At 47.8% G+C, this 16,500-nt stretch overlaps 1 pseudogene; it reads left to right on the forward strand.

Moving 5' to 3' along the window:
• Window positions 1–12,256: 12,256 nt before the first annotated feature.
• LOC101575759 lies at window positions 12,257–14,963 on the forward strand (annotated as a pseudogene).
• Window positions 14,964–16,500: the final 1,537 nt, after the last annotated feature.

The raw sequence follows: 16,500 nt of genomic DNA on the forward strand, positions 1-16,500 counted from the left end.
CACACCCCAGTGTGGCTAGAGAGGTAAGCTCCCCCCATTTTAGAGATAGGGAGACTGAGGATCAGAGAAGTCAGGTTCTGAGGTGAAAGCTGTATAGCTAGGAGGTGGTACCAGGTAGAGCTCCAGCCTTGCCTGTGGTGGTGCCGCGGTGGTGGTTCCATGTCTCCAGAGGTGACAGTCACACTCTCTGTCCCCTCAATATGACTAGAGATGTGTGGTCTCCACACCTTTGCCCTGGAATGTGAATCAGTGAAGGCCTACACACTGTGGTCAACAGAATAGGAAGTCCAAAATGAAACTTCTGAAAGAACCAGAGGGAAGGCAGGATGGCTGGGGTGAAACGCGGGAGAGACTGGGCCGCCCTGCAGGACGCTGGCAGAGGCAGGCTGAAGGTCTGTCCACAGTGTTCTTGTGGGGACCAAGGCACCTACTGTTTCCCACCCTGTCGTCTCTGCTCATGAGTCAGGTTCCAGGAAGAGCAAGCCCAGTTCTGCTGGGACGCACCTTCCTTCTCTTGGCCTGGGGAGCCCAGGCATCCTGAATGATGACCCCACCAGGTTGTGTCCCTGCAGGAAACAGGTCATTTCCCATATGGAAGCCAGGATGCTGTTGTTTAAAACAAAGGGATCAGGTTGAGTGCTGAGAAAGCCAGAAATGCACATGGTAACGAGTGCTGCCTGGGAAACCCAGAAGATTTCTGACCCTGGCTGTGGGTCTTTTTCCTCTCTCTCGTAGCTGGGAGCCAGGGATGCATTTGAAGTGTGGTGGGCCTGACGATATTGGCATGTTCAGGGCTGGCTTCTGTCTGGAAGGTAGCTTGGACAGCCAGTCAGTGGAGAGAACCTGGAAAGCAAAAGTCACGGGGCCTTCTGGTTCCTCCTTCAGAAAACTGCCTTCATGCAGTTCTCAGCCATGCTAACCTGCATCCTGGGGCCAGCTGGGCTGGCACTGGGGGAGCTGCTTACAGGAGCTGTGAGAACTCTCCTGGCCTCCAAACATTGAAGCTTTGCGACAGGAAACAATAAGAGCTGATGAATGGGAGAAGTAAGCGCCGCTCTACAGCTGCTAGGAGGTACTAGGTAAGGAGGGATAGAGAAACTCGGGTTCTGAGAGGTGGCACAAACCAATCAGCTCACTTCATAGAGGGAAACTGAGTCTGGAGAGGGGTGCTGGAGAGGAGGAGGCATCGGAGGTTGTGCCGCTGACTAAAGACCAAATGGAGGGGTCTCTCTCCAGACCTCCTGGCTCGCCCAAGGGGAGCCGCTCTCTGACCCAGACTCCTCCCAGCACTGCCCCACTGCCCACCCTTCTAGGCAGTCCCCCAGCCACTCTTTATTGAGCACAGATTCTGTGTGGCCCTGGGCACACACAAGGGCCTGTGAGACCTCCCTCTACCCTGAGCAGTTAACAGCTAACAGGGAAGAAAGTCCTGTTAGCCTTTATGAAAGGCTGTGGGTGAAGGGCTCTACTCAGGGACCTAGGCAGGTGGCTCTTTCCCCTCTGGCTTCAGGTGGATCCAAGCTTGCTTCTGCATCCTGAGGATAAGGGGGTGTGAGTAAGAAAGGGTGATGCCAGAGGATTTGAAATAAGCCACGAAAGAGGGCTGAGGAAAATCCAGGTGTGTATTGTGCGGTGCTTGTGTTCAGGTGTACCCAGGGGTGTGTGTGTGTGTGTGTGTGTGTGGGCATAAGATTGCACAGGTATGTTCAAATGCGTGCACACTGGTGTGCAGAAGTGTGTATGTGTAGGGGTGCTTGCGTAGGCATAGCTGGGGTCTGTGATCAGATCCTCCCCCTTTCTTCCTCTTCAGTAGGTGTGGCTGGGAGCAGAATATATGATGGAGGGGAGAGGATAGATGCTTATGACACTAGATGGGGTCATGTATGTTCTCATGTTCTTGGCTTGGCCAAAATTGAAAGGGTGAAGAATTTAATAATTCCCTGGCAGTGACCTTCTCCTGTGAACCTTGGCTGCAGCAGACCCAGATCCTTCTTTGGTGCTGTATATTTACTCTTGGTGATCTTCTAAGCCCCAGGTCACAAGGCCTGCCCCACCTAGCCTGGGAGGCCTTTCCCTCTGCCCTGCTCGTGGGAGCCCCTTCAGCAGATGGAGAGTCCAGTGTGTGGCAGAGCCAGGCCAGGGCCTTGGCTTCTCAGTGGGTCACTTTACATATTAAGGTCTCGACATGATCCATTTATTTCTATTTTTTTAAAAAAGTTTTATTTGATAGGCTCCATTTGAAAAAAGAATGATTCAAATGGCACAACCTAGGCCTAATCTTTATGATTAGGAAAAAAAAAAAAAAAAAGGAAAAAGAAAAAGAATCTAACGATTTGTGGTCCCTGAATGGTTTTTTTCCTTAAAAATATTGTTGCAATCCATGAGAAAGGCCTGGGAAACCGACCTGATTAGATAAAGCTAGAACAATCTGTGTCCCTTTTGGGCAGGGTTATCGCGATCGCTCACGAAGCACACGCTGGCCTTGGCGATGAGCGCGGCCCCAGCCACCCAGCGGGAAGCCCCACCTCTGCGCTGCGTGGCTGACGTTATCTGCAGCAGCAGGTGTTATCTGCTGCAAGGGAAAGAAGTGGAAATGCAGGTGCAGCCAGACGCAGAGGCGGGACCTGCGCCGCACAGACACGTTGAGGCTGGTGGGCCAGGCCCTTTGCCTTCCTTTGAAGGAGCTCCTGTGCTCTTGGGGCAGGATGGAACATTTAAAACTCTGTCCCCAGTCTGATTTTCTCTACAAAGATGACAGTACCTGTGGATAGGGACTGCTGTGAGGAAGGGGTTCTTATCAATTCTCTCTGGCCCCAGTAAGGGGGTGGGGACTACAGCAAGAGAAAGTCCCGGATGCTACAAAGACATGCTGGTAGGCAGACCTGTCCCCAGGACAGAGAAATATTATGGTGGTGGCTGCTAGAGAAAGATGAAGCACAGAGAATCCCTATTAAATTGGGCAAAGAGGGCATTGGGAGGCATTTAGATGTGGTTTCTTACAGTCTCTTCCAGATTTGAGGGTCCCCCCCGCCCCAGCTGCACCATAGAGGCACCAGGGCAGGGACCTGGGCTCTGAGAATCTCTGTTGTGTCCCTCATGCTACCTGTACAGCTCCAATAATATCATTGAAAGTTCAACAAATGAGTGAAGTTTGATAGTTTAGCATGTAGGATCTGTTTGGAATCCAGACTGTGTGGATTCCAAACACAGCCTGGATTCTTGCTGCCTACGTGAACTTGGGCATTTCTTTAATCTCTCTGGGCCCCCTAGCCTCATTTTTTTTTTTTTTCCGTTTGGGGCTGAACCGAGCCCTTGTGCTTGCCAGGAAAGTGCTTATTCTACTGAGCCATCTCCCCAGCCCCTCCCTAGCCTCATTTGGAAAGTGGGTATATCAATGCACTACCTTGTAAGTTTCTGTGGGATTCAAGTGAGGAGGCACAGGCCCACTGCCTGGCATAGTGCTTGGCATATGGTAAGAGAGTTAGTAGGACATGGAGCCTGGACAATGGCCTCTCCTACCCATGTGGAGGGTTGCAGGACCATAGGACCTGCTCTGGGTCATACAACATGTGTTCTGGGGATACATGGGCCTTTGTAGGCAAGGAGTTTTGCTCAGCTCTATTCCCTTGCCCTACTGCAATGACTACAGACACCTGTGTTGAGAAGACCCAAGGGTCCCCAAGACACTTCCATGAGCAGAGTCTCCAGGCTACCTTGCTCTGGACACGCCTGGGGAGTGAGAAACTAGATTCTTGCAGTTAAGCTTCTAAAATACTTGTTTGGCTTCTGCGTCAGAGCCTGATTGCATCTAAGCATAATTGTTTTATGGGATGCGTTGTTTGTGTCTGCACTGCGGACTGTCTTCTCCTGGCGGTTATACTCCTTGTCCCAGTTCTATCACAGATAAGCTCCCAAAGGCAGGGGCTCATGCTTCTTTCCTGGATGCCCACCCGGAGTGCCCTGAAACACTCCTCCTGGCTGCACATCTGGGTTATGTATCATTGCGCACAGATCTCCATGTACTGGAGTCCTGATCTCTAGAAACCTCTAGGCTGGGCTGGGGTGTGGGTAGGGTGGAGGCATTAAATAACTTCCACGTGGCAGATTTGGGTTTTAACCCCAGGTGGGACCGGTTCCAGCTCTTGCACTATAAGTCAGTGGCTTTTGAATTCTTTGTTTCCTGTGCTTCTTTATACTTCTGAAGTATCCCCCAAAATTTTTAGGAGGATTGTATGTATTAGAAATCAAAACTGAGCAAAGCGTGGTAGCGTATCTCTGTAATCCTAGCGCTCTTGGAGGCTGAGGCAGGAAGATCACAAATTCAAGCATCACCTGGACAACTTTGTGCCTTAGCAAGACTGTGACACAAAATAAAAAACACACACACACACACACATGCACACACACACATGCACACACACACAGGCTGAAGATATGGCTCAGTGCAGTGGCCTTGGGTTCATTCTCCAGAACCACAAATAAAAAAGAAGAAAAAAGGAGAGAGAGAGGAGTAGGAGAAGAGAAAAATTTTAAACTGAGAAAAACTTGAAAATTCTTATGTCTTATAAAGTAGCCATAAAAAACCCAGCACACATAACTTTAAAATGATAATTATATTTTTTAAAACAGCAAAAAAGAGAAAGCAGTGTTTTTTACATTTTGCTGGATTCTTCATTGTCTGCCCTAACAGAAGACAGGTGGGTGTTTATACGTGCTCATACGTTTAGTCTGCTGTGAGGACGTGTACAGTACAGACATACAGACAGGTTAGCTCAGCCGCACACCGCGGGAGGAGGAAGACGAAAGGGGCCAATGCATTCTCATGAGTTTTAGGAAAGTTGTTTTAAGTTGAAGAGCCCAGGAGAAGGTCTTGGGGACCCTCCGCCAGTGCCGGGGTCATGCTTCGAGAACCGCTGCTCCGTGTCCTGAGTTCTCTCCCTTTCTCGTGGTCCTCCCAGGTCCCAGCGCTTCCTGCCCACCGTCTTCGACACAGCCTCGCCCTCGCGCATGCCCTACCCAGGGCTCCCACGTGGGGTGATGATGGGAGGCCTCCATGCTCTGCCTTTGTCCCTTTGAACCAGAAAAGATCGGCTGCTGAGTCTGGCCCTGCTGCTGCTGTTGTTGGGCTCCTGGAGAGACGCTGCTTAAGTCACAGCACGTGACGTTCTCTACACTGTGCAGGGACAGGGGTGAGGGGTGGAGACCTGATATGTCCTAGGTTTCATGGACCTCTGGGAGCTCAGCCTTATGCTGATCCTGTAACCCAAATTGCGAGCACTTAGTGTAGGGAAAAAGCAAGAAATATATCCATTTCTCTAGAAAAATTACAGATGATGACGACAACAACCACCTCTGCCAATTTGGAGCAGAGAGGAATAACCAAGTGAGCACGGGGTACCGTGAGGTCTATTCTGCATAATGACATGGTGGATACATGTCATCATGCATTTGTGGAACTCATAGAATGTACACTGGCAAGATTGGGTCCTGTGCAAACCTGGGCTTTGGTGAGCAATCATGGGTCAGTACTGGCCTATCTGTTGTAAAAAATGCACAGCCCTGGTGCAAGGTTTAATCATAGGCGAGCACGGGGGTACTACTGTGAGGGAACATGGTATTTTGCAATCATTTTCTGTAAACCCCAAGTGCTTTTTAAAACACTACGTCAAAAACAAAAATCCTTAGGCTAGTGCTCAACTGTGCTGTGACGGGGGCCCTCTGTGGTGTGGGTGCTTGTGTGGTCCAACAGAAACCTCTGAGCCAGTGGCTGATTGGGCCACCATGCTGGGAGTCAATGCTTCTCACGCATCAGCACCACTTTTCCAGAGAAGATAGCTTTGTGGATCTTTTTTCCTGTGGTCTTACTCTTCGTGGTCCACAGCAATGTAGACTAGGATTTGGATTGTGTGACTGCAGCAGTGAGAGAGTTGTTATTAAAAGACTGTTAGAAACCGCGGGCATCATGGTAGGGGAGAGCTCCCAACCCAGCATCAGAGGGACCACAGGCTCTAATGCACAACAAAGAGCAAGAACATGGGTGTCCCCTTTCCCTGCTGGAGAATCTGCCCATTGGGACCTGGAGGGAGTCCCGGATCTTCTGTCCAGGCTACCCAGGGCTTCCTGGGGCTGAGGATTCAACAGGAAGTCATCTGATGATGGAGTCATGGTCAGAAAACGTGGCAGCTTTCTGCTGATGGCTGGTGCCAGCAGAAACACCGTGGCTTGCTAGAGTGTTTCTTCATCCCAGTCATCTTTTAAACTCAGCCAGCCAGTCTCAGGGATCTGGACCACGCCTGGGGCCCAGGTGCAGCGAGAAAGGCAGTGGGGATGTGTGTCTCTAAGACGGGCTGGCCCTGGGGTTTGCACAGGGCAAGGTTGGCACCTAGTGCGGGCATGGAGGACAGTCTCTGTGCTCTGTCTCCTGCGAGTGTGCCCGAGTGCCGGCCCCGCCATATGATCCGCCTTTGCGCCTTTGCGTGGTAGCTATGTTATCTTCAGAGACGTTACCTGCGTTTACACTCCTGAGTCACCCGCATTGACTCCTGGATTCCTCCATTTCTCTGGCTCCTTCAGGGCTGGCAGGCTCCAGAAATGTGCTCGATGCTGAGACGTTCCTTCTGCAGCCCACTGAGCACGCAGACACTCAGATAAAAATGTGCTCAGCGGACAATAAGTAATTGTCCCAAGATTGAAAGTGGAGACCGCAGTGACAGGCCTGGTGGCGGTCTCCCCAGGTGCTTTCCCAAGACTTTCCACATTCGGGGCGAGGGTGTCTGTGCACTTTGTGGGAGGACGGGCACCATGGTGACCTTCTCAAGGAATCTGTTTCCTTTCTTTCTCTCTTTGCTCAAACCTAATTGGTAATATTATAACTTTCAATTTAATCATTGACCTAAATGAGTTGTGTTTTTATCTCAGCAGGAGCCTGGCTTGGCTACAAGAAGCAGCTGCAGGGCTGAAGGAGAGGGAAACTTTTACTAGAATATTTGCACTGGCAAGTGACACCACTTCTGCTCCCAGATAAGATGGAGACTTGCTTGAGCTATGTTTTAAAATCATAAAAAAAAAAAAACCAACAAAAAAAACACCCTCAGTCTCCTGCTGGAGATAAGCTAAATGTTGGCCGGGAGCATCAGCAGGCTGCAGGAGAGGAAGGTCATACCAGCCTTGCCGGGATGACTGCAGAAACCAGGCTCGTAAGTCATTCAGGTTTGCAATCTTTCCAGGTGCACAACAGGCTCTTTAGTATCTTAGATTCTTGAGCTCAGGTCAGGTTAACTATTAAAAGGGGCCACCAAGTATTCCTAACACAGGCTGTGGTTTATTTAAGGCACGCACCTTTACCAGCGCTTTCTTTGGCAGGTCTCCCCTGAAGCCTTGTGCTTTTCCTAGCCCTTGGGAGCTCTGTTGATTCACTCCTGGCTGGGATTAATGGTATTTTCCTTCACCACGACGTTAAAGGGGCGGGCTCTTTTCCTGACGTGGCATGGATGTTCCTTGCTCCGTGTCCATGGTGGGCAGACAGCCACATGGCTGTGGGACCTGGAGGACGAGATTGTGGCCCTTCTTCTCCAGCTTGTGCTGAGTCTGGGCTAGAACTTGATGCCAGGCTGCGTGCGAGATTTCTTTTGTTGCCTAGACAGATTGCATCCTTCATGGTAGATGCACGCACACTCTAACTTTGGTGAGCCTGAACTCTTCTTTATAGGCCTTCTTGTTTTAGTATCTTTGATCTGGAGCATGGCGTCACATTTTCCTGGGAGATACCAATCATCTAGTAAAGCACAGAGGAAGAGAAAATGCTCATAAATAACTCCTCAAACCGAATCTAAAGCATTCATTAATTATTTTGAATTCTTTCAGGAATCTCCCTCTCCTATCTCCTGTTCTCATCTGGCTTTTGAATAAGTTTCTGCAGCCATAAAGGGTCTGAACATCGTCTGGGCTGGCCAGTTAACTTGTGTCTTAGACACTTTACTCACAAAGGGAAGTCTTCGTGTGGTCCAATTGCTGGGGCAGGATGTCCTCAGGATCAGAGAATTTAAATTTATTTTTATTTATTTATTTTTAAGCGGGAACGATCTTAGCAGTCATTTAATCAAACTTATGCCATTGTAGTCAAGATTCCTTATGCAAGAAGCCCTGATCAAGGAAAGGTGCTCTGGAGACCTTCAGTTTTATTGGGAGGATGGAGGGGAAACCCTAGAGCCAAAGATTGGGCTCCGGGGCCCAGGAGACTCAGATCCTGGGAGCAGGTGCCGCAGCCCAGGCTTCACTGTCTCAGACTGCCTGTGTCTCTCATGAGCTTACCCACCTTACATGACCAATGCTGCTGACCCCTTTAGGTTCCAGTCCTGCAGCAGTGGGGGCTGGGCGTACACCTCCAAGGATGAGGAGAGGACACCTGGCAATGTTGTTCAAGTGGCTGTGGCTCCAGAGAGTGACAGCATTGCCTTACCTCTCCTGATACCCCAGGAGAGTGCATGTGTATCACAGTGAAAGGTCACTCATCTCCTGCGAGCCAAAATGCACCCCTTTGCTTTCCCTTAGGAAAAAGGATGCAAGACTAAGACATTCTAAAGCTTTGAGCATCCAGAACCCTCAATTAACCAGAAATCTCTTTTTCATTCAACTGAGGGGAAAATCAGGAGAAAGCCTCAGGGCTTTATTGCATAGTCTTGTTCTTGGAGAATGTTCCAAGGCACACACAAACGTGGCTTCATCTCCCACTGTGCCCACTACCTATTTTTCCATGCATTTAAAAAAAAAAAAAAAAACAAAACTGTGATAAAATATACAAAACATTTACTGGCTTAGGTATTTTTGAGTGTACAATTCACCAGCATTAAGTACATTGACATGTTGTACAACTATTTCTTTTTCTTTTTTTTTCTTTCTTTTCTTTTCTTTTTTTTTTTTTTTTTGTGGTATTGGGGATTAAACTCAGGACCCTGCACTTGCCAGGCAAGCACTTATTCTACTGAGCTATCTCCCTGGCCACATTATACAACTCTTGCCATGCTCCATTTCCAGAACTTTTTCATCATCCTAAACAGGATCTGGGACTCCATCAAATAGTAACTCCCCAGCGCCCCTCCCCCCCGCCCCACCCCCGGTCTGTTCTACTTCTTGTTTCTGTAGATTTGCTTATCCACGCTACCTCCAATGACTGCAGTTGTGCAATGCCCATGCTTTCACCGGTGGCTTGTTTCACTTAGCATATTTTCAAGGTCCATCCATGTTGTAGCATATGTAAGAGTTTTATTCCTTTTACAAGTAAGTAATATTCCACTGTATGGACATAGCACATTTTGTTTAGCCATTAATTTGTTCTGGACACTGGGTTGTGCCCACATCTGTGCTACGATGACTAGTTACAATGAATCTTAGAATGTATCGGATGGCAGTGCTGAATAAATACTCCTTTTATTAAAAAAGGGATGGGGCCGGGGAGATGGCTCAGTAGGATAAGTGCTTGACTAACAAACGCAAAGATCTGAGTTCAATCCCCGGTTCCGCCAAAAAAAAAAAAAGGGAGATGCCAAGATATTTCCAATGACCACATAAAAAATTAAGTTTCTTATTACAGTGGAGGCCCTCTGGGATCAGGGAGAAAGTACGGGCTCCAGAGTCCGAAGGCCTATCTTTCCTGCTGGCTTTCTGAGTCTCTAGCCTCAGATGCTGGGGAAATTCTTTAAACTGTTTGAGATTTAGTTCCTTTGTACGACAGATGGTTGACAAAAAAGACTTGATGACATTTCTGGGTCTCTTTGTAAACCTAAGGTTCTGGCCAGACATGGTGCTGCACAACGCTTGGGAGGTTGAGGCTGAAGGCTCACCGTAAGTCAAGACCAGTGTAGGTTAGATAGTGAGTTCAAAGTCAGTCTGGAGTACAAGCTGGCCTGGAATGTGTAACCAGACTATGTCTCAAGAAAAAAGAATAAGGCTTCCCAAATTCACTTATTAATCACTGGATACCTGTGGGACTTTAGGAAAATGGATTCCTGAACCCCACTCCCAAGTTCTGAGTTTAGGGTATCCAGGAGCAAGGTTGGAGATCGGGTCTTTACTAAAATATTTAAGAGAGGTAGATGAAGCAGCCTTAAAAGTTATCACTGATATCAAGTTCAGAGGCCGCCCCACACTCAGACTCCGTTCAGAGAAGGAGCGTGGTAAATGCTGGTCCTTTTTCTCTCTCTTCCTTCCTTCCAGCTTGTTCTGTTCTTTTTTTCCCCTGGTGCTGGGGATAGAGCTATGCAACCTTTGCGCTGAACTACACCCCTAGCCCATTTTTATTTTTCTAAGTTTCAAGGCATGCTTTCTCTATGCTGTCCAGGTGGGCTTGAACTTGTGGTCTTCCTGCTTCAGCCTCCCAGGATGCTGGAAATATAGCACACACCTGAATTATAGACATATTATTTTTTGGATGTGTTTACAGTGCACAATGTTACATTCCTCGTGGGAGATGCTACATATACACAGCACACATTAATTCCTTTTTAATCCCCTTCCTCTCTGCTTCCTCTATCCCTTAATCTCTTTCCTAGCTGATAAACACCATTCTCCCTACTTTTGATTATCTACCTTACATTGTACGTTTCTCATATAAGAGAAACTGGCTTTTAGTTGATTTTTTTTTTTTTTCTTGGTGAGCCAGGGTCTCACTGCATAGTCCTGGCTGGTTTTGAACTTGCTAAATTGCCAGGCCGTCCTCACACTTGGGATCTCCTGATCTCAGCCTCTCAAGTGCTGGGCTTACAGGCGTGAGCTACTGTGGCCAGCAGTCTTCATTCTCTACCATGAAAGAGGGACAAAGGATGATTGTGCTTTGAGGAGCACTGGAAAAGATGACCATATCATAACAACAACAGAAATTCTAATAATAGTTTATTTTCTGCTCCAGACAACGAACCAGTCAGCTTCAACTATAAAGGGCGTTGGCAGTGCTGGCTATAAAACCAGGCATTTTATTCATTTGGTTTTCTTTGGTTATGCACATGAGTGCAATGACACTGAGTGATGCAAATCTGCCGAGGAGGGTGGCAGGGTGGATGAAGGCAGAAGGAACCACGTCGGGTTATGGAGAAGAGCGAGCTGGGAGACACCCATGCCAACCGGAGACTTCAGTGCAGGGAAGAGATCTGTGCAAGTGAACCAGATTAATGTGCTTTTCTTCTTCTTCTTTGTTCCCTTCAAATTATAAGAGGATGGACAGAGAGAACGTTGTAGATGTAATTTGTTCCAGGTTTGAATAAAGTGCGTTGGTGCCTTATGAAATCCTATGAGAAAAATGTAACTCAAATTGGCTTGGAGGTGAGAGCTGTCAAATAGATTGAAAACTGGATTATGAACCAAGACTAATGAGAGGCTGCAGTGTGCACAGAGTTAGGGATGGAGTCCAAGAGAATCTCTGCAAGGTCTTACGGGGGAGGTAAACAGCCTATTAATTAAGTTAGCAGATGGTAGTAAATTGGGAGATGCTTCAGATTCCAAGGACAGAGAAAGAAATGAGGGCCGGGGAGTTGGATTGGGTAGTTAGAAACCCCAGCACGAAATCAATGACAGGAAAATGATAAGAGCTGCAGGTAGCCCTGGAAGCAAGCAATACTTGGGCTACCAGGGGGGCGTGAAAGAAGCTAGAAACGGCAGAACAGTGAGGGAGTTGCTGCAGAAGATGCTCGGAGGTGCAGCGGTGTGGTGCAATTGGCTGGGGCTGTGTGCTCCAGCTGAAAGCAGCACCTTTCTTGGCCGCATTTGGCTCAAGAAGGCCTCCCCAGGGGGCGTTGGCAGGCAGGGAAGCTGCCTGGGTAGAAGAGACTAAGTTGGATGGAAACTGAAGAAATACGATTAGCGTGAGGCGGGGGCAGCAGGTGAGGTAATGAGAACAACCTGGCCAGAACTGGAAGACAGAGGGGCGCAGGAGGGGCTGGGCTCTGGCTCTCCAGAGCAGCCAGCACTGGCTATGCCACTTGACTGACTGTGGATAAGGGCTTCACCTTTCAGAGTCTCGCTTTCTTTCCCTTCTACACATAAAATGAGGATAAGATTTCCAACCTTCAGTAGACCCCATAAGTTGGGATGCCAATTGCATGCAGCTCCCTGTTGGAGGTCGTGGGGACTCTTCCCTGTGTCCCCGTGCAGCGGACGTGATCAGGTTAGCCTCGTGGAGAGGAAGATGACGGAGGTCTGGGGAAATGTTTTGCAACAGCGATACTGCTTTGCTGTGCAGAGGGGTTGCCTGTGTCCTCCTCTTATAATGGTGGGCTCACAATTAATTCAAGTGTTAAGATTAGAAAGCTACCTTATGAACTGAAAAATCACATGTGGTCAGAATTACCCTTAAAAAATCCCTGAAACTGCCCATAAAATACAGTACTGTACTGTCTCTCAGAAAGGTATTTTTAGCCAGTTTTTTTTCCTGTGGTGGAACTGACCACAGTGTCTTTTGATTTTGCTTTTCTTTCAGTGGTGCACAGGTGAAGCAGTTGTCTTGCATTTCTGGGTCAAGCAATATGCAAATGAGTTTTTTTAATTGCTGAAATGGCACTTAGCATGGTGACATTGCCCACATATGAGGAGAGGGGGGACTCAGGAACTAAGGACAGCACTGGACTCCCAGTGCCTGATGACTGACGTTCGCTGGATGAGCGGGCACGTGGGCCATCATTCTCTCTGTTCTTAGGTCAGGGTGCTCTCACAAGATACTGTAGGGGGGGCTCTGCTGTTATTTGTGTTCCCCACAGGTTCACGTGTCGAGGGGCTGGGTGACCAGCCTGCAGTGCTATTTGGAGATGGTATTATCTTTCATAGGTGGGGGAGTTAAGTCACTGGGTGCATGACCTGGAAGGTTATACTGGGACTCCGGTCCCTTCTGATCTCTCTTTTGCCCCTGGGCTGCCACAAGGTGAGCAATTTTCCATCCTGCATGCTCCTGCCATGATGTTCTTGTCTTTCTGCAGGCTCAAAAGCAACTGATGCGACCAACCCTAAATGGAAATCTCTGGAACTTGAGCTGAAAGAAAACCTTCCTTTCTTGTAAGTTGTCTATCCCCAGGGTTTTGTCACAGTAACGCCAAGCTGAGTGACTCATACCGGATGACTTCAGCAGGGGACAGCGATTTCTCACTGTCCAGAAGTGAGATCAAGATCAGAAGGCTGCAGATCTGGCATCTGGTGAGGATTTGCTCTTTGGTTTCCAGATAGCTGGCTGTGCCCTCATGGCAGAGCTTGCAGGCAAGCTAGTTTCTAGTCCTTACGGACTCCAGTCTTTAAGTCCTCTGTTATAGATAATCAAATTTCAAAATCTCACTCCCTAATAACATTAGAGTTTAAATTTTCTTTTTCTTGGGTTGTTATCGGGAATTGAACTCAAGACCTTGCACTTGCCAGGCAGGCACTATAGCACTGAGCTATATCCCCGGCCCCTTAGCACTGGAGTTTAGAGTTTTGACATAGATATTGTAGAGAGGTACTGAAATGTAGCCAATCCGTAACAGAACTGAACTTGCAGTCCCTCCAAAGAGAAGCAACTGCAGAGGTCCAAATGGGGGGGGGGGCGACTGAGCTTTGGTTGCAAAGAAAATGTATACAACTGGACTCCACACTGATTGGATTTCCTAGCTCCCCTGCTCCGCTGGTTATGGTCGGGCACAAAGGCTGAGCGGGAGGACGTGAGCCTCAGGGAGCAGCTGCCTGCATGGGGCCCCGCATAAGGCCGGTTGGTGAATGGCACAGCCTGAGCAACTTTGCAGCCTGTGTCCCCAAGGCCTAGTGTCAAGTTCTGGCTGAGCAACCCCTCCCCCACGGAGGAAGGTGTATTCCTCCGTGATTTAGAGATGGGTCAGGTGTGGACTTTTTCACTGCTTTTCTTCCAAGGAGGTAAACCTCATTAACACATGCATTAAAAACGTTAAATAATAGCATATACTCCTTTTGTTCTATAGTTGGATACTTGCTTTAAATGGCTCAGTGGAATAAGCACTTCCCTGGCAAGCGCAAGGGAAGAGTTCAATCCCTGGTTCTGCCAAAAAAAGAAAAACAAAAACAAAAAAACACTTTTTGCTTAAAAATATCTTGGGAGAACACTGAAAGAAGAATAGGAGTAGGTTAGGATTTCTGTTAAGGGGCTTGCGATCTTGTTCTGTTTTCCACTTCTGAGGCCAGCATAGAGTTGATATCCGGGATGAGGAAAGGCTGTGGTGCCCTGAAGAGCTGCCTCTTTTTTTTTTTTTAAATTATTTTTAAAATTTTTATTTATGTATTTATTTATTTTTGAGCTGCCTCTTAAGAGTGCTGTCATTTTCGCAGGCCAGATCAGACCATAAATGTGAGTTAAAATATCTTCCAGAAGAGCTTGAGACCCAGAGCCCCTTCTTCCCTTCAGGATTTCATCCTCGCCATGGCTGCACTGATCCAAAAGAAGCTGGAGGAGCCTGGGGAGATAGCTCAATAGAATAGGCGCTTGCTTGGCAAGCACAGGGTCCTGAGTTCAGTCCCCAGTACCACAAAAAAAGGAGGAGGAAGAAGAAGAAGAAGAAGAAGAAGAAGAAGAAGAAGAAGAAGAAGAAGAAGAAGAAGAAGAAGAAGAAGAAGAAGAAGCTGCAGGGAGAGGTGGAGAAATATGAAGAGCTACAGAAGGGCTTGAGTAAGTCCATGTCCGGGAGGCAGAAGCTTGAGACGCAACTAACGAAAAATAATATCGTGAAGGAGGAGCTGGCCCTGCTGGATGGGTCCAACGTGGTCTTTACGCTTCTGGGTCTCATGCTGGTCAGACAGGATCTGGGTGAGGCTTGGGCCACAGTGGGGAAGAGGCTGGACTACATTACGGCTGAAATTAAGCACTATGAATCCCAGCTCTGGGACCTGGAGCGGCAGTCAGAGCAACAAAGGGAGACCCTTGCTCAACTGCAGCAGGAGTTCTGGCGTCCCAGGCCACCAAAGCAGGGACTCCTGGGGAGGCCTGACCCCATGGTGGGGGTGGGGCAGCAACTAGGCAGCTCAAGGGCCTGTACTGTAGGAGGTAATAAAATGTAATAGTGCCTTTCACCCCGCAAAAAAAAAAAAAAATCTTGGGGATTATTGCTATTGCTACATAAAGAACTTCCTTCTTTTGTTATTGAAGTAAAATTTATATAATATAAAATTCATCATTTTAGCTAAAGGGTAAAACTCAGTGGCTTCCAGTCCACTTACAGCATCACCAGTGTCTGGTCACAGAGCATCTTTGTCACCCCCAGAAAGAGGCCCTGCGTCTCTGCACAGCCACTCGCACTGGCTTCCACTTGTGCTCCCCTAATGGTACCAAGGGGACAGAAGCCCCAGGTCTTTCTTAGAAACAATATTTTAAAATGGCTTCACTTTATTTCCTTTCGGATTGAGGAGGGTCCTGATACAAAGACCCTTGGCACCCCCTGGACAGCTCTGTCTGGGAGACCTCTGGGCAGTGCCGCTGTAGAGCTGTGTGGCTCCTGAGGTGTCTAGGGAGTGATTGTGACAGACAGGATGCATAAAAAGGGAGGCACCCAGACAGGATTTAGGGGAACTAATTTAAGTACAAATTCCCAATTTAAGATCTGCTTTGTTATACAGCTATAATGTTTGCTCTCATGGTGTAGAGTACAAACCCGTTGTTACAAAAGTTTGTCAATTTCTAAATTTTACTACCTGTTATTAGCATTGCTAATTGTACTACTGTAAATAGGAAACCACATCTGCCTTAACCACATGTTTTTCCTTGGGTATTAATATCGGGAGGTGGTTGGATAATAACCTGACCAAAGCCCTACAATGAAGGACAGAGGACAGTGCCAAACAGAAACCAATATCTAACTCTCAATCAATAGAGAAGGCAAAATCTTGGGACACACACAAAGCAAGAATCTCTGACATGGAGACACCTAAAAACTAGACTCTTTACAGAATGGGTCTGACCTCAGTGATAAGGCTACCTACTACCAAACTTTCACAAAAAGGTACCATAGAAATAAAAAAGAACTAACCATTACTTTGCATTATTCTGTGACTTCTTTCTCTTCTGAGCCTCAGGGACAGTGACACAATCCAGTGAACAAAAGAGCCAAATGCATGCCTTTTGAACTTAAAAGGGGAAACAGATGAGGAGATAGACTGCCTTCCCTAAGGCCCTCAGGCTGGGAGGGTCCATGCAGGAAGGAAGTCCTAGCAGGAGGTTCAGGTGCCCACCGAGCCTTGCGGAGAGGCTTGGCAAAACACCTCTGTCCCTCCCCTTATGTACCTGGTTCTGGAGCCCCGGTGGCTGCCCAGTAATTTTTGGAAAGCTGGCATGATGCTACCTTGCAGAAGGTTCCAGAATCCTGGGAAGGATCTAAACTTTATGGAGCTTAACCCTTAAACATGTTGGACCCTCTTTAGATGACAGAACTAAAAATGATGCATTAACAATGTTTCCTTGAGGACAGTGACATGCTCTGGAATTGGTGGAATGGCCACACACATTTGCAAACACTGTATGTTAAAAATCAC

Source organism: Octodon degus, unplaced genomic scaffold (assembly GCF_000260255.1).
Source record: "Octodon degus isolate 3935 unplaced genomic scaffold, OctDeg1.0 scaffold00010, whole genome shotgun sequence".
NCBI classification, from domain to species: domain Eukaryota; kingdom Metazoa; phylum Chordata; class Mammalia; order Rodentia; family Octodontidae; genus Octodon; species Octodon degus.